Below are 19,942 nucleotides of genomic sequence, written 5' to 3'. Positions count from 1 at the left end.
GATGCAGCAATAATTAGAAACTCCTGCAGGAAAAGAAAAGTATCAGCTTGGATACTACACAGATAGGAGTCCTTCTGGCTGTATTTTAAGACAGTGGAAAATGAGCTCTTACACTGGAGATTCCTCTCCAGAAAATTGAATCCCTACTTTAACCAGCCTTCCCCTTCTGGTAATTTGTCCATCCTCCTATGACCAGAGCATCACTTCCATCCACATTGTCTCTGCACCTGTAAGCCAGCATCCCTACTTTACTGTTTTGTGTGTATGTGTGAATTTTTAATGTCCTTGAAGCAGCCTCCAATCATGCTCAGTGCCTGCCTAGTTGTCCAGGTTATCTCTGGAGGTACCAATTATAGTTTTAGTTAGAGCCTCTGGTTACCAATAGCTTAGAATTTGAATGGTCTCCCAACTCTATTTTTCTCACCAACTCTGTTACCTTAGTATGCTCTTGAAGACCATGAATTTGGGGGTAATATATATTTTGGACTGTAGTAGAAATTATGTTAAACATTACCAAGGTGTTAGTAGGGGACTCTGGGATGTTGTTTGGAGGAGAAAAAAGGGAAGGGGAAGGTACTAAGGTTAGAGACACACATAAAGCAGGGCTTCTCAAATTTTAAATGCATTGGGATCAGCCCAGGATCTTGTTAAAATGCAGCTTCCGATTCAGTAGGTCTGAGTAGGATCCCAGATCTTGCCTTTCTAACAAGCTCCAGATGATTTGTGCTGCTGGTCCAGGGATGACACTTCAAGTATCAGGAGCCTGAATGACAGATAGTAACTCAAATATGGAGCATATTTTTTTTTCCAGATTATGATGTGTTTTTCTGACTCACAAACAAACCAGGATCATTGCTAAAAGCTTCAGTTTGAAATCAATCAAGAGTGAAAAAGAAAAACGTTTGCCCAATGCCCATGCTCCATTTTATTTTTCTCACACATGCACTTAGAAAGCTAGGTTTATCAACTGGTTGTTAAAATATTAATACTCAGAAAGAGGTTCTTTCTTTTATCTTGTGTTAGAAACAGCTTAAATTATAATCTCCAGCTGTCTCCTGGGCTAATGAAAAAGGCAGGAGAGATAACCAGGTCCAATCACTTTTATTGACTAAACAAAGTGAGTTCCCTGCATTAATTTTACTACTTGACATTTCACTTTTATTTGTCTGGATTCACAGTAACTATGCTATGTCAGTGACCTTCAGCACTACTAAAAGATGCCACGATATATTGTAAGTTTGGGCTAGCTTTCCAACAATAAATAGGGGCCTATAGAAGATTAAAAAGAAATTTCTTCTGTAAATTAAAAATTTGAAACTCTATAAAATGTAGACAGATGGCACATAGATATATGATTACCCCAAATGAGATCTACTCTTGACAAAAGGCAAACATAATTTAAAAAATGGTTTTTAGTTATCATTTGTTGTGTTGCTTTACATGTGTTACCTTACCCAGCTCTCATGAAGACTTTGTCAGATAGAAGTAGCTTCATTTCATAGAAGGAACCAAGGTTTGGAGAAGGGAACTAAGTCAGAATCACACAGCTTAGTGAGTAAAGGGCCAAGATTCAGACCTAGATTTGCTCGAGTCCACAATCTACATTCTTAATCACTAAGCTCACAATCCATTTGGAGCCACTAAAATTTATGTAGAAATTATGTCTGATTTATATGTTATGACAAACAAAAAGAGCATGAAATTCTCTTTGGCATGCGTCCTTTCCTCTCTGGCAGTCACCTACAGTCACTTTTGGAAGTAAGTGGTGTGTAAATTTTAAATAAATAAAAATGTAAAATGCCCTCTATTCACCTCGAAGACTTTTTAAGTACATTCTGGGTTTTGGAAGAGTGAGCGAGTGCCATTAGCCCACGACCCCCTGATGTACAATGTGTCCTTGGCGGGGTCTCTGCCCTGTAAGTGTTGAAAAGCACCTGAAGAAATAAGATTCTCAGGGTTTGGAATGGCTGGTGCCATAGTCGGTTCTTCTGCAGGCTGTTTCTTTGGTTTGAACCACTTCATGTGCTGTTGGTAAAAAAGACACGGTAGGAGCATGACGTGGAGGTTATGTTGGTTGATGCAGGATTATGCCCAGCCTGTTCATGTTCTAAAGTAATCAGAGGCGAGTTCTCAAAATTAAAAAGACCACCTCTGCAATAAAAAAAAAAAAAAAAAAAAAAGCTTAAAAAAAAAAGGCAGATAGTCTCCAAAATGCCTTCCTTTGGACCAAAAAGTGGCTGTTGCTTTAAGATTTGCTAGGCTTTCCACTGTGTTCAGCTGTTTGGGGAAGCCTAGATGTAGAGAGATTTTACCCTGAATTAAAATAATGTAGTAAAAAAAGAATTCTGATGAAACGTCTCATCAAAAGTGTGTGCCTTCTAGAATCTAGATCTGGAAGCAGGAAGCACAGGTAAAACATCACAAAAATTTTCTGACAGTGGTGCTGCTAGAGATCCTTTATTATTATTCACTTACTAGGATCCTTTATTAGGGGTATTGTTTTTGTTAGCTCAGGTCACAAAATTCTATTATAGCCCCAATTCTGTTTTTCTATGAGTCTTGATACTTTTAGTGCTCAGTTTTGTGAAATGAGAGATTGTTCAAGACAAGCCTCTATTGTGACGCTAGGTTGAAGCAGAGAATGAACAGCTCTCAAAAGTGCATCATTTTTCTTTGTTTGGGAGGTACCTGAAATTCATTGTATACATGACCTACAGCCACTTTTCTATGCAGCCATCAATGGCTTACGCATTTGTTTTTTGAACATCTTGTGGGCTAAGCCTAGGAAAAAATGCTTTAAAGGATGACTTTGTGATATAGGACATATGAAATTACTAAACTAACCCTTCACAATGAGCATTCCTAACATCATTACTTTTGACATCAAATTAAAATACTTACATTTAATATTGGATTACTCCAGAAGGCATTAATAAGACCATATATATATATATATATATAAATATAAAGACCATATATATATATATGTATATATATAAACATGTATATACATATACATTATACTACATATATATATGTAGAAAAAGGCAGATCCACTTAAATGAGCTACATAAGAAAAAAATGTTTTAAAAATTAGACTTGTTCATGAATGAATTGGCTATTTGTAAGTTAGCGAACTCTCTGTCAATGGACATGTTCTATTGAAGATTGGATAAATCTTCCTCAGAAACATCACCTATACTGTGTAGGATATGGGATGAGATAAACAAAAAGTCATTTGCCAAAATAATAATAGGCATCATATCTTGAATGTTAACTAGGTGTTAGTCCCTGACCTGATTTTGACACCCACTTTTTACATAAGGGGTGGATATTTTTAACTTATGCTATGGTGCTTCCCAACTAAGAAAATAAGATTCTATGTGCCATATGTAGTTAAGTGATCCTTGGAATGTTGCATCTGTTGATAAACAACCACTCCAGTTCTTGAGGTGAGATATGAACATTCTGTATTTGTTCACCTATTGTAAGACATTTTAAATAGTTGACATAGAATGGTTAATATGAACTTGCTTTATTTCAAAAGATGCAAAGGATAAGAAAGAAATTCAACAACTAAGGATAATATGAGAGAAACCAGACAGTGGCTTTAAAATTCCTCATAGCTCAATGGAGAATAAATATTGTTGAATGAATAAAAGAGTTTGATATTTTGTGGAGCTCTTTAAAAATATTCCCAAATAATTCTTATGATTTCTCATCCCAAATAAATTCACACTGACCTATAATTTTTGTTCAGATCTCTCTCTGTTCCTTATTATGCCATTACCTTGTCCTTCATTTTGGCTTCTGACCTTGACAAAGATTAGGAAGGTTTTTCGATTCCTATATTCTTATACATCATAATTGAACTTCTTTCATTCTTAGACTCTGCTCTTGCCCTTGTATATTATTTAGAGCTCAGCTCTGGTTCTGTGTTGTGGACACTGTGTGACACCTAAGGACTCTGTTAACCTCAGGTAAAAATATTGAGCTATAACATTAGCTTTGAATAAAAGTGATCATCAGTATTGAGTTTATTGCCTGAGGACTATAAATGATTTTATTACAGTTTGTTAAAAGAACGTAAAGTATATAAATGATCCAGGGACTTCTTAGGGTATGTAAATATTGTGTCACATATATGTCAATTTTGATGATGAACATCAATATTTATGATAAAAAGTGAGCTAAGTGAAATTGGAATTTTTCCTAGAACATCTGAATCAAGTACACAGATTAATCACATTTACTGCATCATTTGGTATGAAGCAGTTACATAACTTATTCATATCAAAATGGAAAAGATAAATTTGTAATTGATACGTATAAGTGAATAGCCTTTACATTCAGGATGCTGAAATTTTTGTCCATAATCAGTCAAAAAAAAGTCTATTATCAGGCGAGGATATGGAATCTATGTGTAGATAGTGATGTTTCTCAATCACCTATATGTTCCAGCCTCCTTGCAGTTATGTGAAGCCACGTATATCTGGTTATGGTCTTGAAAGGGAGGTGATTTTGTCACTTCTGGGCTGAGGCAATAAAATGCCCATGTTAGATTTTTGCATCTCTCTTCCCCTGGCTCAGGGATCCAAGCATGTTTTCTGGTTCCACTCTTCTCAAACTTTAATGTGCATGCAGATCACTTGGGGATCTTGTTAAAATGCAGATTCTGACTTGGGAACAAGGTAAGGGCTAAGACTCTGCATTTCTAATAAAGTTCCTAATGATATCAGACCACCCTTTGAGCAGCAAAAGTCTAAATAAAACACCTCCAAGATAAGGGAAACTTCCCCAGCCAGGGTCCCTGAATGACTGTGTGGAGTAGAGACTTACACTGGGCATGTAGTGTGAGTGTGAAATAAATGTTGTATCTGCCGCATAGAATATCAAAGATAGTTTCTTTCTGCAGAAACTGACTTCTGGAAGTAATAGAGAAGCCAATTATGGTTATCTAAATGAAAGAATCAATGATTCTAGTTCATGGGTTCAAAAATTTTAACAAATATACCACACTAATGCAACATGTTAATAATAGGGGAAACTGTGTGTGGCAGGGTGAGGGGCTATGTAGCAATTCTCTGTACTTCCCACTCAATTTTTCTGTGACCCTAAAACTACTCTAAAAATAGTCTATTTACTTAAAGTTTTTAAAATTAAAACTCCTTTTTCCATCTTTTCTCCACTCCAAAGAATGAATAAATGAATAAATAAAAGCCAAATGCTAGTTTGATAATGGAAATGAAGAGAAAGAGACAAGTTCAAAGATTGTTTTTTCCTTAGGAAGGCAGTAAACTCAGACAATTTAAACAACAACATTCAAGTTTTCCCGTAGATGAGACATATTCTATCTCTTAGCCCAATATCTACTTTGTAAGTGAAACAAAAAGTGATTTGTGCAACTGTCCTTTTATAAGACTATCTTCCCTCAAAACATTATGAAAATTAAGACCGGAAAAGAGATAAAATTTCAGTTAAAGCTGAAAAGGAGATTACTTTGTTATGTAAGAGCATATATAGAAAATATGACTATAGGAACAATTTGGAAATACTTTCATATTTCTGAAGGTACGTGTTCTAAAGCTTAAGCGCTTCATACTTATAGTAGTAAGTATGACTGCAGGGTATTATGAATTATGAGAGAAACATTTTTTGAAAATTATTATTATAACAATAGATGTACCTGGAAGAAAGTTATAAAAATGTAGCAAAACATACATTGAAAAGTAAAAGCCTCCTTTACCTTCACATTAATTCCCATTCCTGATTTCAGTCTCCAGTTTTTGAAGGTTACACTCCTAACACTAAATAATACATTTATATTTCCACTGATTATTTATCAAAATTAAGAATGAGGAGTTTATTACATTTACATCATCTCTCCTTCCTTTCCTCCAAATTTTGTCATTTTTTTGTATTACTATTTTATTCCAGATCAAATATGAGGAATTTCATGTGGTTCAATCTAACCATGAAGTTGAGGGCTCATTTATATGTAAACATATAAATTCATATATGTTATCTTTTTTAAGTTTAAATTCTGTATGGACCATAAACTGTTTAATTTATAGTCTAAACTTTGACAGTGAATTTTGGTGCCCTATATGTGAAATTAGAGATTCATACCCTTCATACACTTCGCCTTTCCTTTTTATCCTATTCTTCATGGTTTTCTTAGCCATGGTAACATTTTAACATTGTTCAGATGGATGGCATTACCAATTTATTCTATGACTGTAACAAAATCTATGCCATAACAAAATATATTCTGTAGTTTAATTCTGGAACTTAAAATCAAATTAATAGATTTTTTTAATAGAAAAATGCTACATTTACTCTACAGTTATCCCTATAAAATGCATTACAGTATGTTTCAAGCATCAATTTAGTTATTATCTCAATTTAGAAATGTAGAAGTTGAAATTTAGGAATGTTAAATAACATCCTGGTGTTACATAGATGAGTGGTGAAGCAGGATGAAAACCAAAGTCTGTATAAATGGTATGCTCTTAACTCCGTGTGCTTAACCATTTACTTCAAGAACACGCCTTCTAACACTTTGGTTTGTTTCGCTTCTCAACCAGCACAATATTAAAGTGCCGATAATCTCCACAATTCTCTTTCAGTTGCAACAGTGTGTAGCTCTGATTCACTACTCACTGTGTTTAAGAAATAGTTATTGTTTAAATATCGCTGTAGACTAAGCTTGATGCTACGGGACTGAATAGCCCCTTGAAAAGCACAGTAGGATTTCTTTTTCCTGATGAAACACGTGATACATTGTCAAAGTGTTTTATACTTTTTATAGGCTATATTTATTGAACTAGTATAGCTACAAAATAATTTTTCTTGTTTCTACTTCCAAACAGAAAATCATTAATATTTTCCCCCAAGATGAAGGGCCAGCAATATATTACATACTAAACTCCATAAAAGGGACACATTAAATCAGTGGTCAAGCCTTGGACATGTGCCATATTGGACCTTTTTGATATTTTCCTATCTTTTAAAAATATCTCTCCTTGATACTTTTTCCATATCATTGAAATTTCAGTGTATATTTCCATTTCAAGATGGAAAACTCAGTAAACAGACAGTAATAATAAATAAAATACAGTTGTGGCCCTAGGAGATGGGGGTGTGGCATGAGCCAGTTGGGGACTCTGTCCAATGCCTGCAAGAGCGACCCCAGATAAAACCCTGCCAAATTATCCATCTTAAAGTATATACGTGAATTCTGCGTTCTGTTCATAACATGGCTATGATTGTTCTAATATAAACATACACTTTAAATTATTTTCCATCCGACAGAACTAACAATTCAAAAGTATGTGTGTCATTTTATGTTGTGTTTTTAAGCCCAGAACACCCTGGGTACATTCATGTTTGAGAAATACAGAACTAGGGTCAAGAACAGTTGTTTCACGTACAGTTAATGCTTGATATTGGTTTGCTAAATAATTTTTAATAGAGAGTCTATTTCTTAGGACTATATAGCCTAGCTTTCCTTTCCCTTTCATGTTCCTCAGGGGTTCTTTGACAATTGGCTACTCTTTTCCCATGTGCTTCTTCAGCGTTGCATTTATAACTTAATTGCCTGCCATTCCACCTTCTAGAGTCTGTTTCCTTTAATGGAGTTGACGGAGGGCTTTTTTGTCATACGCCTGCCCTTTCTTTAGTCTCTGCCATAGCTAGCTTTTCTGTTCTTGTCTAGTCCCTACTGGTAACTCTGAGCTTCACTGCTTTGTTGCTAATTAGCCCCTGGAACTCTAGGCTAGCCATCTATTGTCTCACAGCATCGTGACACCCTTTGTGGACGCTGTCCAGGTTGTGTCTTCATCTACTGCAGTAGCCCCACAATACAACTAGCACAGTTGTATAGACAGTGTAACAGGTTGTGATGAAAGTGTGTAAATTCCTGGGGGAAATTACAATGTAGTTAAAAGAGCATTCTTTATACTGGATACTAACCATAATTTTTCATCTGGCTACAATAAATTAAACCCCTCACTGACACCTTTGTGTTTCTCTCTCTCCAGTTCTAACTAGCTCCCTGCCTACCTAGCTCTCTATGCCAAAACAAGAAAAAAATTATGAGAGAGTGGCATTATTTTACATTTTTTCCCAAATCTCTTATTTTGTCTGGCTTAATAGAAGACAGCCGGCTTCTCATATCTACTTCTGCTTTCAACCTATTGCAATATCATACATCATAATGCTTCTGGAAAACTCCACTGTACACTCATGAAAGAATAAAGACTGAAAATGTCAAATAATCTATTACTATTATTATGGAATAGATTGGAACTTGCAGATCCCTAAAAGGTTCTTGGGGATACATTAAGGTTCCCTTGATCACAGTTTGAGAACGGCTGATGGAAAATATTTAAAACAGTGCCTGTCACAGAATGAATCTAATTGTAAGAATTAGCTATAATGATTAACTTTATTTCTAAAGCTAATGGAACTAGCTTAGCTTGTTTCAATTCACATTGTCAGTACCCCCTGCCTATGTTGATTCTGATATTCTCTTTGCCTGCCTGATTTCTGTATTTTAGCCTTTTTCTTTGGCTCTCATTTTCAGTCTAGCTTTTCAAAATTGGAAGCTTTTTTTTTTTTTGAGCCATTCTTTGTTGGACTTTGGTTTCCCTTTGGACATAATATCTGTTATTTACTCACTCTCATAAATACGTTTATGAGACACCTGGCCACGCACTCCATTATTCTGCCCCTGTGTACTCCAATAAGCCTACCTTTCACCCGGGCTTCCAACTAGGGGAGGAAATCCTGACCAAGAAGTGAGTCTGGATGGGTCACCAAAATGAAAAAACGAAGCATGGATTAGGAGCTATCATGGACCCATATGAAGACAAGTACTTTGCCCAGGGTTTATATATTGCCTCTATAGTCTGATACAAGAGCTGAGATAGAACCAGGTAGTTAAGAAATGAAGGAGGGAAATGGCAAAAAGGGAAAATAGTCAAGAAGAGATTTAAATGCTAAATATGTAATGGAATAAGAGGAAATGAATAATAAATAAAAATTAATTATTCATGACCTAAGATTAGGCAAAGATTTGTTAGACAGGATACCAAATGCATGATCTACAAAATTAAAAGAATAAATGGACTTCATAAAAATTAAAAAAAAAAAAAAACCCTCTTGCTCTGCAAAATATCCTGTTAAGAGGTGAAAAGGCAAAGAGGATGAAAAGTTCCTCAGCAACTGGGAGAAGAAACACAATGCCAGCTGTACAACACTTAAATCTTTTCTTGAGCACATTTTTAGAGGAAGCAAAGCCATTATACCAATCAGGTAAGCTATACTTCAGGAGATGACTAAAATACTTAAGCTTGCCCAAAAGCTGATATAATATTAGTTCTATTAAAATGCTACATTTGTTTGTATCAAGCCAAAAAGAGTCACATTAGAGAATGAATGTGAAACATTCACCCACTTGAGAATTTTGTAGTATCTTGCTGTCTACCTGGGCGGCACTTATGTTTCTGGCAACAGAGATGCCATCTTTATGGTAATACAGACATTGTCATTTTTTGCAGTAAGTGCAATTTTCTGGCTAAGTTATCCACTTAGAGTCATTACTGAATGATGAGTTTTTTAAAAAAAAAGAAAGATTGCTTTGTAATAATAAGGCTCATTGCCAATTCATTGGTTTCTCTTTTCTTAAAGTCGTAATAATGTGTTTAAAGACATGGGGCCAAATTTTGCCCAGATTTCAATTCTGGCATACAGTTTGACTAGAGATGTTTTTCTTTCATTGACTAACCTTATTTAGTGACCCAGGCCATCCTTGCTTTGTGATTCAGTGTCAAGACATAGATTTCCCATTGGTTAAGATAACAAATCAGACAAAAGTAGATGTGAGACAGCGAGCTGGGTGAACAAACCTGTCTTCACTTGCAGTACCTTCCTGAAGATTAACTGCCTGCCTTACCTTTGCAGTCCGTCTACTTTCCCCAAGATTTGAGCCAGTTTGAGTCTTTTAATATTCTCTTTGTCACAGTGCCTGGGGACTAGTGACAAAAGCCCTGCCCTCTAAAGATCCTTGCCGTAACTGTGCATACACACATACACAGTAAATTTTGAGTGAGTCTTGATATAAGAATACATTTAGAGCAGAAGTCTTGGTAGTCTTGGAGTTGCTCCAAGGGAATCATGGACATGAAACCAGCATCTTTCTCCTTGAGACTGTCAACATTTTCAGCATGGTCACCTCCCCTCCCCGTTCCCATCTGTTCTCACCTTACCTCCTGATTATCTCATTTTCCGTTTTGTCATTACCCCTTCAGTCAGTCTCTCAACTCTGAAAGGAGAGACCATAAATCTAAATGAATAACATTTTTAAAAATTCCAATATTATCATCTATATTAGCGATGCATTCTATCACTATATATCTAGCACTTCTATACGCAAGGCTCTGAAAGGAGTTTTAGAAGATACACAAATGAGAGATAAAATTTCAAAAAGCTCAGTTAGCTAGGGATGGCTTATTTCAGGCTTAAAAATAAATGCCGGGTGAAAGGAGTAGATAAAGCACTGTGGCTGCTCAAAGGAGTGAGACTGAACACCTAAATGAGGAGATAATGGCATTGAAATTGATCCTGTGTGATCTAGTGCTGGTGTGGGGAGACAGCCTCTTGCCCCCAAATATTTTTTCCATCTACTGTTTGATGCTTAATGTGTTGGTGCTACACAATTATCACTCTTTAATTATGGATTTGATCTTTACTGAACCGCTCATTAACACTTAAATCATTCTCCCTCGGGGCAAACAATGGGTGAGTGTTACTTAAGCCTGCTGTTTTATTCCTGCTCCCTGGCTATATCAGTAAATAGACTCTTGAAACTGTGCCGCCCCAATATTACCCTCTCTGCTTCAGAAATATCTTTAATGGAGTAGTTACTTCTCTCTTTATGCTCTCATAACATTCTACATATTTCTCTATTATAATATAGAGAGTATTTTACTATCATAACATATTTATATATTTATCTTCTTTATTGGATGGTGAGTCCTTCAGGCCAGGGACTAGTTACTAAACTAGATACTAAAAAAAAATCCTATGTGCACACACTATATATGTAATACAGTAATCACTCATAATTGTAACATCAGAAAATTTATAAATTTATTCTTTGTAATGTGTATTGCTTATATGTAATTATAACTAATGGATTTTTTTATGCCAAAAGATGTTGAAAATATAGAAAGAAAAACGAAGTAAATAAAAACCACCAGTAATTGTGTAACAGAGATAATTACTATTTACATATCAATACGTATCTACCCAAATTTATACATAGACTCTCACACAGACTCCTGTGATGGTGCTGTGTATGTGATGTAGTCCTCATTTTTTTCTGCTTAAAGCTGTATTGTGATCTTTTTCCAAAGCCACTAAATATTTTTAAAAGGTGAAAAAGAATTCCAGTGAGTGCACATTGTCGCGCCTCATAGATGTGCCATGATTTACTTAGATATTCAGGTCGTTTCCAGTTTTTCACAGTATTCATATCACATTGATGATCATCTAGTCCAGTAAAATGTGTTAGACCTACTGTGAGCTAGACTCTTCTAGATACTGAAATGTGTGTACCCAGAACTTTGTATCCATTTTGATTACTTTTGTAGCGTAAATCACTAGAATTAAAATTACAGGCCAAAGAGGATGCTGACATTTTAGGGGGCTGATACCCCTCTAGAAATGTAATAGTGTATGCTTCCGTAGTGACGTATAAGCAACCCCTCTCCTGACTTTGACAATTTTGTATTAAAATGTCGTGTTACACTGATACTCAGTGTTTGCGATGGAGATAGCAGTGAGGTTAAGGACTGGGAAAGAACAGAATAATTTAAGAGTCAGGGAAATGAGACTTCTGTGAAATGTTTTATTTCAAGTTGCAGTTTTATTTGCTTAACCAAAAGTATGAGCACTTTTCTTGAGTTACTTTTCTTCATATTTTGCCAGATGTTTTTCTTTGTTTTTAAAAATGACCAAGGTAGAGTTACATGTTGTAATCTCATACATGTGACTATGTCCCCTTCTCCTGGTTTTTCTTAGTATGAAGTGTATTATTAATAATCATGTGTAATCCTGGTATTATTTAGAGGGAATATTTTAATTCAGTTAGAAAACTTGCTTATTTGTCTACTTCTCCAAGGTGTTTCTAGGTCCTACCTGAAGTATGATTCAATAGTCAGAAGTAGAACCCCTTCCCAATGAGATGAAAGATTTAGGTAACTCGCTGTTTAAGAATACAATGACAAATTTGTCATTGGACCAAAGTGGGTTAGAGACCACATCTTCTTTCCTCATTTTTTCTCTCAGTATTGGAAGAGAAACTTGGGAAGCTATATTTATGGACTAAAAGTTACAGGGAAGCCTCTCCTTCAGGGAAGGAATGCTTGAAAGAAATATCCCATGAAATTTTTCTCTCTTTAATTTTTAGTTACTACAGGGCTCTGAACAGGGACCGAGTCCTGGGGATTCAGGTGTCTGTAATCAGGTTTGTTAGAGGTCTGTCTTGTGTCAGTCTCTTCAGAGAACCAGTGCATGAATTTATTTATCCATTGTATTGCTTTTTTACTTTTTAGTATATTAATTCAAGCTTATACCTTTATTTTACTCTTCTTGTTTTTGAGTTAAATGCTTAGTAAATTTCCTCCATACCTTTTAAGTATAATAAACAGAGTTTTAAAATTTTTCTCTAAGCACACCCTGGCTGCATTTATTATTTTTAGGTATATTATTTTAACTATATTCTAAATTGTCTGTATTTGTATATTTAGTTCCCTAACCCAAGAGTTTAGGGATTTTTTTTTCTTTTTTTAAGATTACATTTTTAGCTTTCCAACTTGCTCAGTGTATGTGTTTGTGTGTGTGCATGTGTACATGCAATTCTATCCATTGCTAGCTTTATTAAATTCTTATCAAAAAGTGTGATTATCATAATTTCCAATTAGGGAATTTGTTGATGTTTTCTTTGTAATCTGTGGTGTGGCTAACTTGTAAAAATACTTCTTGGACACTTGAAAATAACTTATATTCTTCGTCGGTAGGGATCATTGGCCTCTGAATTGTATATTTAGAGAACAGTTTTTATTTTTATGTATTTCTATACTCCATTTGCTGGCAAATAAAGATTAGGCTAGCCAAGTGCCCATGAGCACTTGATTATATTGTATTCCATTAATGTAAAGCAGCTGCGAACCATTGAATGTTTTGGAGTCCTGACTTGCACCTTGTATAAAGATGATGATCTCGGAGGTGTTGGTGCTGTCAGCGGAGTCATTGCTGTGCGCGCGGTGCCCCCCGGGGGGCTGGCAGAAGAGGAGATGCGTGGGGACGACCAAGGAGTGTCCCACAATAGTATTGCTTGGCTGGGTTGACGCTTTACTACATTCCAGAAATGGTAGGCCTTGTGAGGTGATAAAAGGAATTAGAACCAAAGTCTGCTCTTGAGGTGTCTTTCGATGGAATTTTAATGGAGAATCTTTTTAAATAAATCAATATTTTGTCAAATTTCTGCAGCTGGAAAAGAATTCAAACATTTTCTCCCTTACAGTTCTCCCCTCAAACTAGGCTTTCTCACTATTAGGACTATGTATATTTTTAGAAGCGCTCAATTTTCTTCCCTATAATTTCCTCACCTTTTTTTTTTTTTTCCTATCTCACAACCACCCAAATGCCTTCTCTTTCTTGAAACCCAAACCTTTTCTTCTCCTACAGTTATAATATCCTCTTCTAGCTTCTCAAGAAAACCACCAGAAAAGCCTGACTGAACAAAGATGTAGTGCAGTAAGGGAGACTGCCATGCTGGCAAAGGTTCAATAGTAATGTCTCAAAATGGGGAAACTGGGAAGGGGCATTTATAGGGATCCAGGACCTGGGATGTGTCATTGTAAGATGGATCTGCCAAGGAGACCGACCTCAGGACTAGACGAAGTGTATGACAGAACAGCCTTGGATTGATGGACGAAGTGAGTGAGTCTTGGAATGAGTCTTGGTGAGTAAGCTGTCTGGTTGGGTCACAGTCTTAATTTCCAGAACAGTATTTCAGAGAAGTCATTTCGCTTAGTCTCATACTGTTTAACACAGGAATGGAAGGGGGGTGTCTCCAGTCCCAGGATTGTTTAGCCCAGGAATAGGGGAGTATGCTGGTTTAAGCTCACTGTTCAAAGTGACACCACCAGCTTTCTTTCCATCACCAGCGTCTTCTGTTTTCTCTAACAACCTCTCATCTTATTTTGCTCTTAAGATCTTTTCAGCTCCCAGTGTCCCCTTTCCCCCAGAATCACAAAAACAATTTAGGACAGAAAGAGCTCTTATGAGGGGACTAAATGTAGTCTCAGAAAGGGAGACTTCTCAATCGTCCTGCAAATTGCCCAAATCAGTCACTTTCCCTCTGACTTACACTCCTTAATCTGTTACTCTTTTCTTGCATTCTTCTTTTCTCTCTTTCCCTGCTTCTACACAATACTGTATTTGGATATGAATTCCACTCACTGAGCTGTATTCCACCTGCCCCAAACCACCCACAGAACACACGAACGGAAACCAGGTGAGATGAGCGAGTAAAACACTGGTTCCAAATAGAGCCAGGAATAATAGTAAGCATCTTGGAAGCTTTTTTAAAAATCTTTTTTTCCCAGATGGATAGCTGTTTCCCTGCTTTCTTTTGGTTTTTCTTGGAGGTGATAGATGGAAGTGCTTGGACAGACTTCTCGTTATAAAAGGAGAAGAAAAAGCCAAAATATAAACTAATCCCTGAAAAAACAGCACTGAGGTTGCACTGAAACAGGCTGCAGGCTCATTATCCTGGTTTTATTGCCACGTTCTCCCAGGGAGGTGTAGAGGGAGAGCAGGGAAGCGGTGAGCTACTGCTTTACTCTTACTATTCTTATATCCTTCTCACTTTTTAGAAGAAAGTTGAAAACTTTAAAGTCTATGAAAAATTTGGAAGATGATGCAATGGACACTTTTCATTTATATTCAACAATTTAAACATTTTTGTAGAACAGTTTAACCTGATACACTTCTGCATGTATTTCCTAAAAATAATTACTTCCTCCTACATAGCCACAGCCCATCTATCACCACTGTCATTATGTTGATGGTTGGTGGGGGTGGGAGTGGGTATAGAATTAGGCTCATTTCTTTTTTATTCAAAAAAGATACCTTACTAAAAAAGGGATTGGTGCTTTACGTTTAATTAAAATAAAAATGTAATGGGAAATTCAGCTTTCTTTACTCAACAAATATTTTTGGAATGATCTTTTCTCTGGAAATAAGATTTGAGAATATTTTTCAGGTGATTTTTATTCTCATCTCTAGTTTAGAAAAGTGAAAGCTATATTTTCCTCTTCATTTTTTTCAGCTTCATTAAGGTATGATTGACAAACAAAAATTATATATACTTAAGGTGTACAATGTGATGATTTGATGTACATTGTGAAATGATTACCATAATCAAGCTAAAACATGTGGCTGTGAATCGAACTAAAGTTTCTGCACAGCACAGGAAACAATCAACAAAATGAAAAAGCAATCAATGGAATGGGAGACAATGTATGTAATGCATTATTTTTCCAGTTGTGAATCTCAGATGCCTCCAGGGCTCAGAGCAAGGCGAGTAGGAATTGTTAGCGAACTAGAGGGACACCAAGAAATAGTTACTCCTCAGTAGGCACGTGAATAAAATACCTAAGAGAGGGAGTGGAAAGCAATGTCAGATGATGAAGGCTGGGTATTGACTCAGGGCACATTGGAGGGCGTTAGTGGCCTTGACACAGAAAGTTCCAGCTGAGTGGTGGGGGCCAAAGCTTGAAAGGATTTGGTTTCAAAGGGAATAGAGGGAGGAACTAGAGATAGTGTGGACAACGCTTTTGGGGATTGCTTTATAAAGGGAGAAGAGAGCCAAGAGAGTGTCGAGAATACAAGGGGACGTGTGTCAAGGGAAAGAGTTGTCAGGTGGGAGAAATTACAGCATATTTAGATGCTGATGGGAATGATGGGGAGAAAGGGAAAATTGGTAATGTACTAGCATAATGTCCTTGACTGGGAGAAAGGGCTTGGATCTAGTATACAGTGGACATAAGAGAATTTTTACATATACAGTTTTTTCAAGTCACTTGTGCTGCAGTCTGAATACAATTTCAAATTTATCTTCCCAGTCTTGGATTCAATTTTCTGAAATGGAAAGGTGCATTTTAATTAGTTTATCCATCAGAACAGTCAGGAACCAGAGAACGTGGATAGAGGTACAGATAAGCTGTTAGACATGGTTATGGCAGACCACTGAAGTCCTCTTCTTATGCCTTATATGTTCTCATTAAATTGGAAGCAAAGTCATTATTTCAGGGAGAGCATTAGAAGAAGGTGGAAAAGCTTTCTGAGAGGAGAAGATATGAATTAGTCTTTAAAGAAGGTGAATAGATGAATTAGATAAATACAGTGGGAAAGGGATAGAGACATGCTGTGCTTTTGAGTCTGGGTGACATTTTTATCTATGACAGCACCCAGAGAGAGCAGAGCTTTTACAGGGACTGCAGCAATATGAGAAAATTGGTGAGAAGGATTGTATTCTTGCAGAAAGCAGGAGTGGGGTTAGGAGGATCTGAGGGGGAAATATGTATGCTTAGAGCTCCCATTCTCCTCTTTGGCCTCAGAGAAGCAAAGTTTCACCGAAAAAAAAAAAAGGAGAATATATATTTTGTGAGAAGTCTGAAAAGAGTAAAACTCCAGACCTGGGTTGGAGAATGTCAGTGGGACCTCACTTACTGGCAGCCCTGCATGCTATGTTTGGAGATGATCTCTCTCCTTAGGGTCCTTGGGTTCTTTGTGTGTAATTCCACCTAATGGGTGAAGGTAGACTCTTTGCAGCTGGGGACTAGGTACCCCCTCTTAATAGGACTGAATAAAGACTTGCTAATCTTGTGATTTAAGGTATAGCAAGTAGTGAGAAAATTACTGTAGCTTCAACATAAATGTGAGTGAGGTCAAACTAATATAAAAACCTAAACTGAATCTCTGTTGTAATGTGAACTTTTTAATATAGGCTCTGAATTCCTCCTGAATTTGATATATTTTTCCAGGTGAATTTAATACCCTTCCCATTTTGCCCCGTCAAGTGAAAGTTTCCAATGTTCTGCATATCCAAATTGTTCATAATAGTGTCTTGCATATTTGAAGATCAAAAATTAAAAATCAGCCAATTTTAAGGTTGAAATGCCTATAAAGTTTGTTACCAAATTTGGCAAAGAGACCTTAACTTCTGAAAGACAGACATGATAGTCTTGACCCAAAGAAGAGCTCACCCACAGACAGCCCTTTAAACTATACTAGGAATCCTTTTCTACAAGAGTATCTATGAATTAATCTACATTAATTAAGAGAGACATCAACATTACACAACAGAAATTTGTTTCTTGTTCACTTAATAGTCCTGGGAAAATGTTTCCATTGTGTTGGAAACATTGGGTAAGTTGGGTTGTCTCTTTTTCAGATGGTCACTCAGGGATCCACATGGCCTTATAAGCATGAGCATCCCACTGGAAGACATGGGAAGAGCCTGGAGGAGCCCCTGAGAGGTTTTATGTGTCAGACACATTAATAGTTTTTAATCATAATCTTGAGTTGGCAAGAACTCAGGAACATGGTCAAAACTAACTGCAAGGGGACCTGGAAAACATAACTTAATGGTATTTCTAGCTAAAAGAGGAAAATGATCTTGGTGAACTGCTGGAGGCCTCTGTTATAGTATTATGAGAAGTTGTGTATAAGAGAGATGCTCAAGAGATTTCTGACTTTTAAAATATAAAATTTTAGAGGTTTATTCTTACGTGTTTGAGGAGGAAAACTGGCAGTGTGGGAAGGCAACTCTTTAAGAAATGTGTAGCTTGGATCACATACTTCTTGGATTTAGCAAGAGAGGAGAGAAATTATAAGATATCAAGAAATCAAAATCCAAATTGGAGACATGGATGTCTCCAAATTCTCTTTTTATTGAGGTACAATTGACATATAACATTAGTTTCAGGTATGCAACATGATTATGCAGTATTTCTATGTATTATAAAACAATTACCACAATAAGTCTAATTAACATCCATCACCACAGGTAGTTATAATTTTTTTCTTGTGATAAGAACTTTTAAGATACATTTTCTGAAGCAGCTTTCACAAATGCAATATAGTATCATTAACCATAGTCACCATGCTATACATCACATCCCCATGACTTACTTAGCTTATAATGGAAATCTGTACCTTTTGACCCCCTTCACACATTTTGCTCCCAATCTCTGGCAACTACCAATCTGTTCTCTGTATCTATAACCTTTTTTTTGGGGGGGGGGGTCCACATATAAGTGAAATCATATATTTGTCTTTCTCTGACTTACTGTCTTTCTCTATCTGACTTATTTCACATAGCATAAATAGCCCTCAAGGTCCATTTATGGTGTCACAAATGGTAAGATCTCCTTTTTAATGGCTGAATAAAATTCCATTGGGTATGTTTTCTCCTAGTAGTTTAATGGTTTGAGGTATTACATTCAAGCCTTTAATCCATTTTGAGGTAATTTTTGTGTATGGTGTAAGATGGTGGTCCAGTTTTGTTCTTCTGCATGTGGCCATCCAGTTTTTCCAACACTGTTTAGTTGAAAAGATTATCCTTTCCCTATTGTATAGTCTTGGCTCCTTTGTCATAAACTAATTGTATATGCAGGAGGTTATTTCTGGGCTGTCTGTTCTGTTCCCTTGAGCTGTGTGTCTGTTTTTATGCCAGTACCATTCTGTTTTGATTAGTATTGTTTTCAAATATAGTATGAAATTAGGGAGGATGATGTCTACAGCTTTGTACATTTTTCAAGATGGCTTTTGCATATCCAGGGTCTTTTGTAGTTCCATATAAATTTTAGGGTCATTTGATTTATTTCTGTGAAAAATGCCATTGAAATTTTGATCAAGGAAATGTTTAGTCTTGCTCTTCTACACATAGCTGTCCAGTTGTCCCAGCAACACTTATTGAAGAGACTGTTCTCCAGTGTATATTCTTGCTTCCTTTCTCAAATATTAATTGACCATAGGTTTATTTCTGGGCTCTCTGCTCTGTTGCATTGGTCTATATATGTTTTTGTGCAAGTATCACATTGTTTTGACAACTGTGGCTTTGTAGTTGACTGTAAAGTCAGGAAGCGTGATACCTCCAGCTCTGTTATTTTTTCTCAAGATTATTTTGGCTATTTGGAGTCTAAAGTTTAGGATTATCTGTTCTAGTTCTGTGAAAAATGTCATGAGTAATTTCATAGGGGTTGCATTAAGTCTGTAGATTGCTTTGGGTCATAGAGACATTTCAGCAGTATCAGTAGCCCAGTGCGTGGACATGGGGTATCTTTCCATTTATTTGTATCTTCATCGGTTTCTCCCATCAGTGTCTTATGGTTTTCAGTGTACAGGTCTTTCACCTCCTCGGTTAAATAAATTCCCAGGTATTTTACTCCTTGATGCAATTGTAAAGGGGACGGTTTCCTTAATTTCTGTTTCTGATAGTTTGTTAGTGGGTAGAAATGCAAAATATTTTGTATATTGATTTTGTATCCTGCAACTTTAATGAATTTGCTGATTAGTTGTGATAGTTTTTTGGTAACATCTTCAGGGTTTTCTACATATAGTATTATGTCATCTGCAAATAGTGACATTTTTACTTCTTTTTTCCCTATTTGGATGCCTTCTATTTATTTTTCTTGCCTGATAGCTGTGGCTAGAACTTCCAATACTATATTGAATAAAAGTGGTGAGAATGGGCATCCTTGTTACTCCTGATCATAGAGGAAAGGCTTTCAGCTTTTTAGCATTGAGTATGAGCTGTAGGCTTGTAATAAAATGACCTTTATTATGTTGAGGTATGTTTGCT

General features: G+C 36.3%; 1 protein-coding gene across 8 annotated transcripts in view; it reads right to left on the bottom strand.

Annotated features, from left to right (window-relative positions):
• IMMP2L (inner mitochondrial membrane peptidase subunit 2) overlaps positions 1 to 19,942 on the bottom strand; it is a 1,220,903-nt gene that overhangs the window by 412,077 nt on the left and 788,884 nt on the right. The gene's annotated exons all lie outside the window — the stretch shown is intronic.

Source organism: Camelus ferus, chromosome 7 (genome assembly GCF_009834535.1).
Source record: "Camelus ferus isolate YT-003-E chromosome 7, BCGSAC_Cfer_1.0, whole genome shotgun sequence".
NCBI classification, from domain to species: domain Eukaryota; kingdom Metazoa; phylum Chordata; class Mammalia; order Artiodactyla; family Camelidae; genus Camelus; species Camelus ferus.
This window is presented reverse-complemented; position numbering and strand designations above follow the sequence as displayed.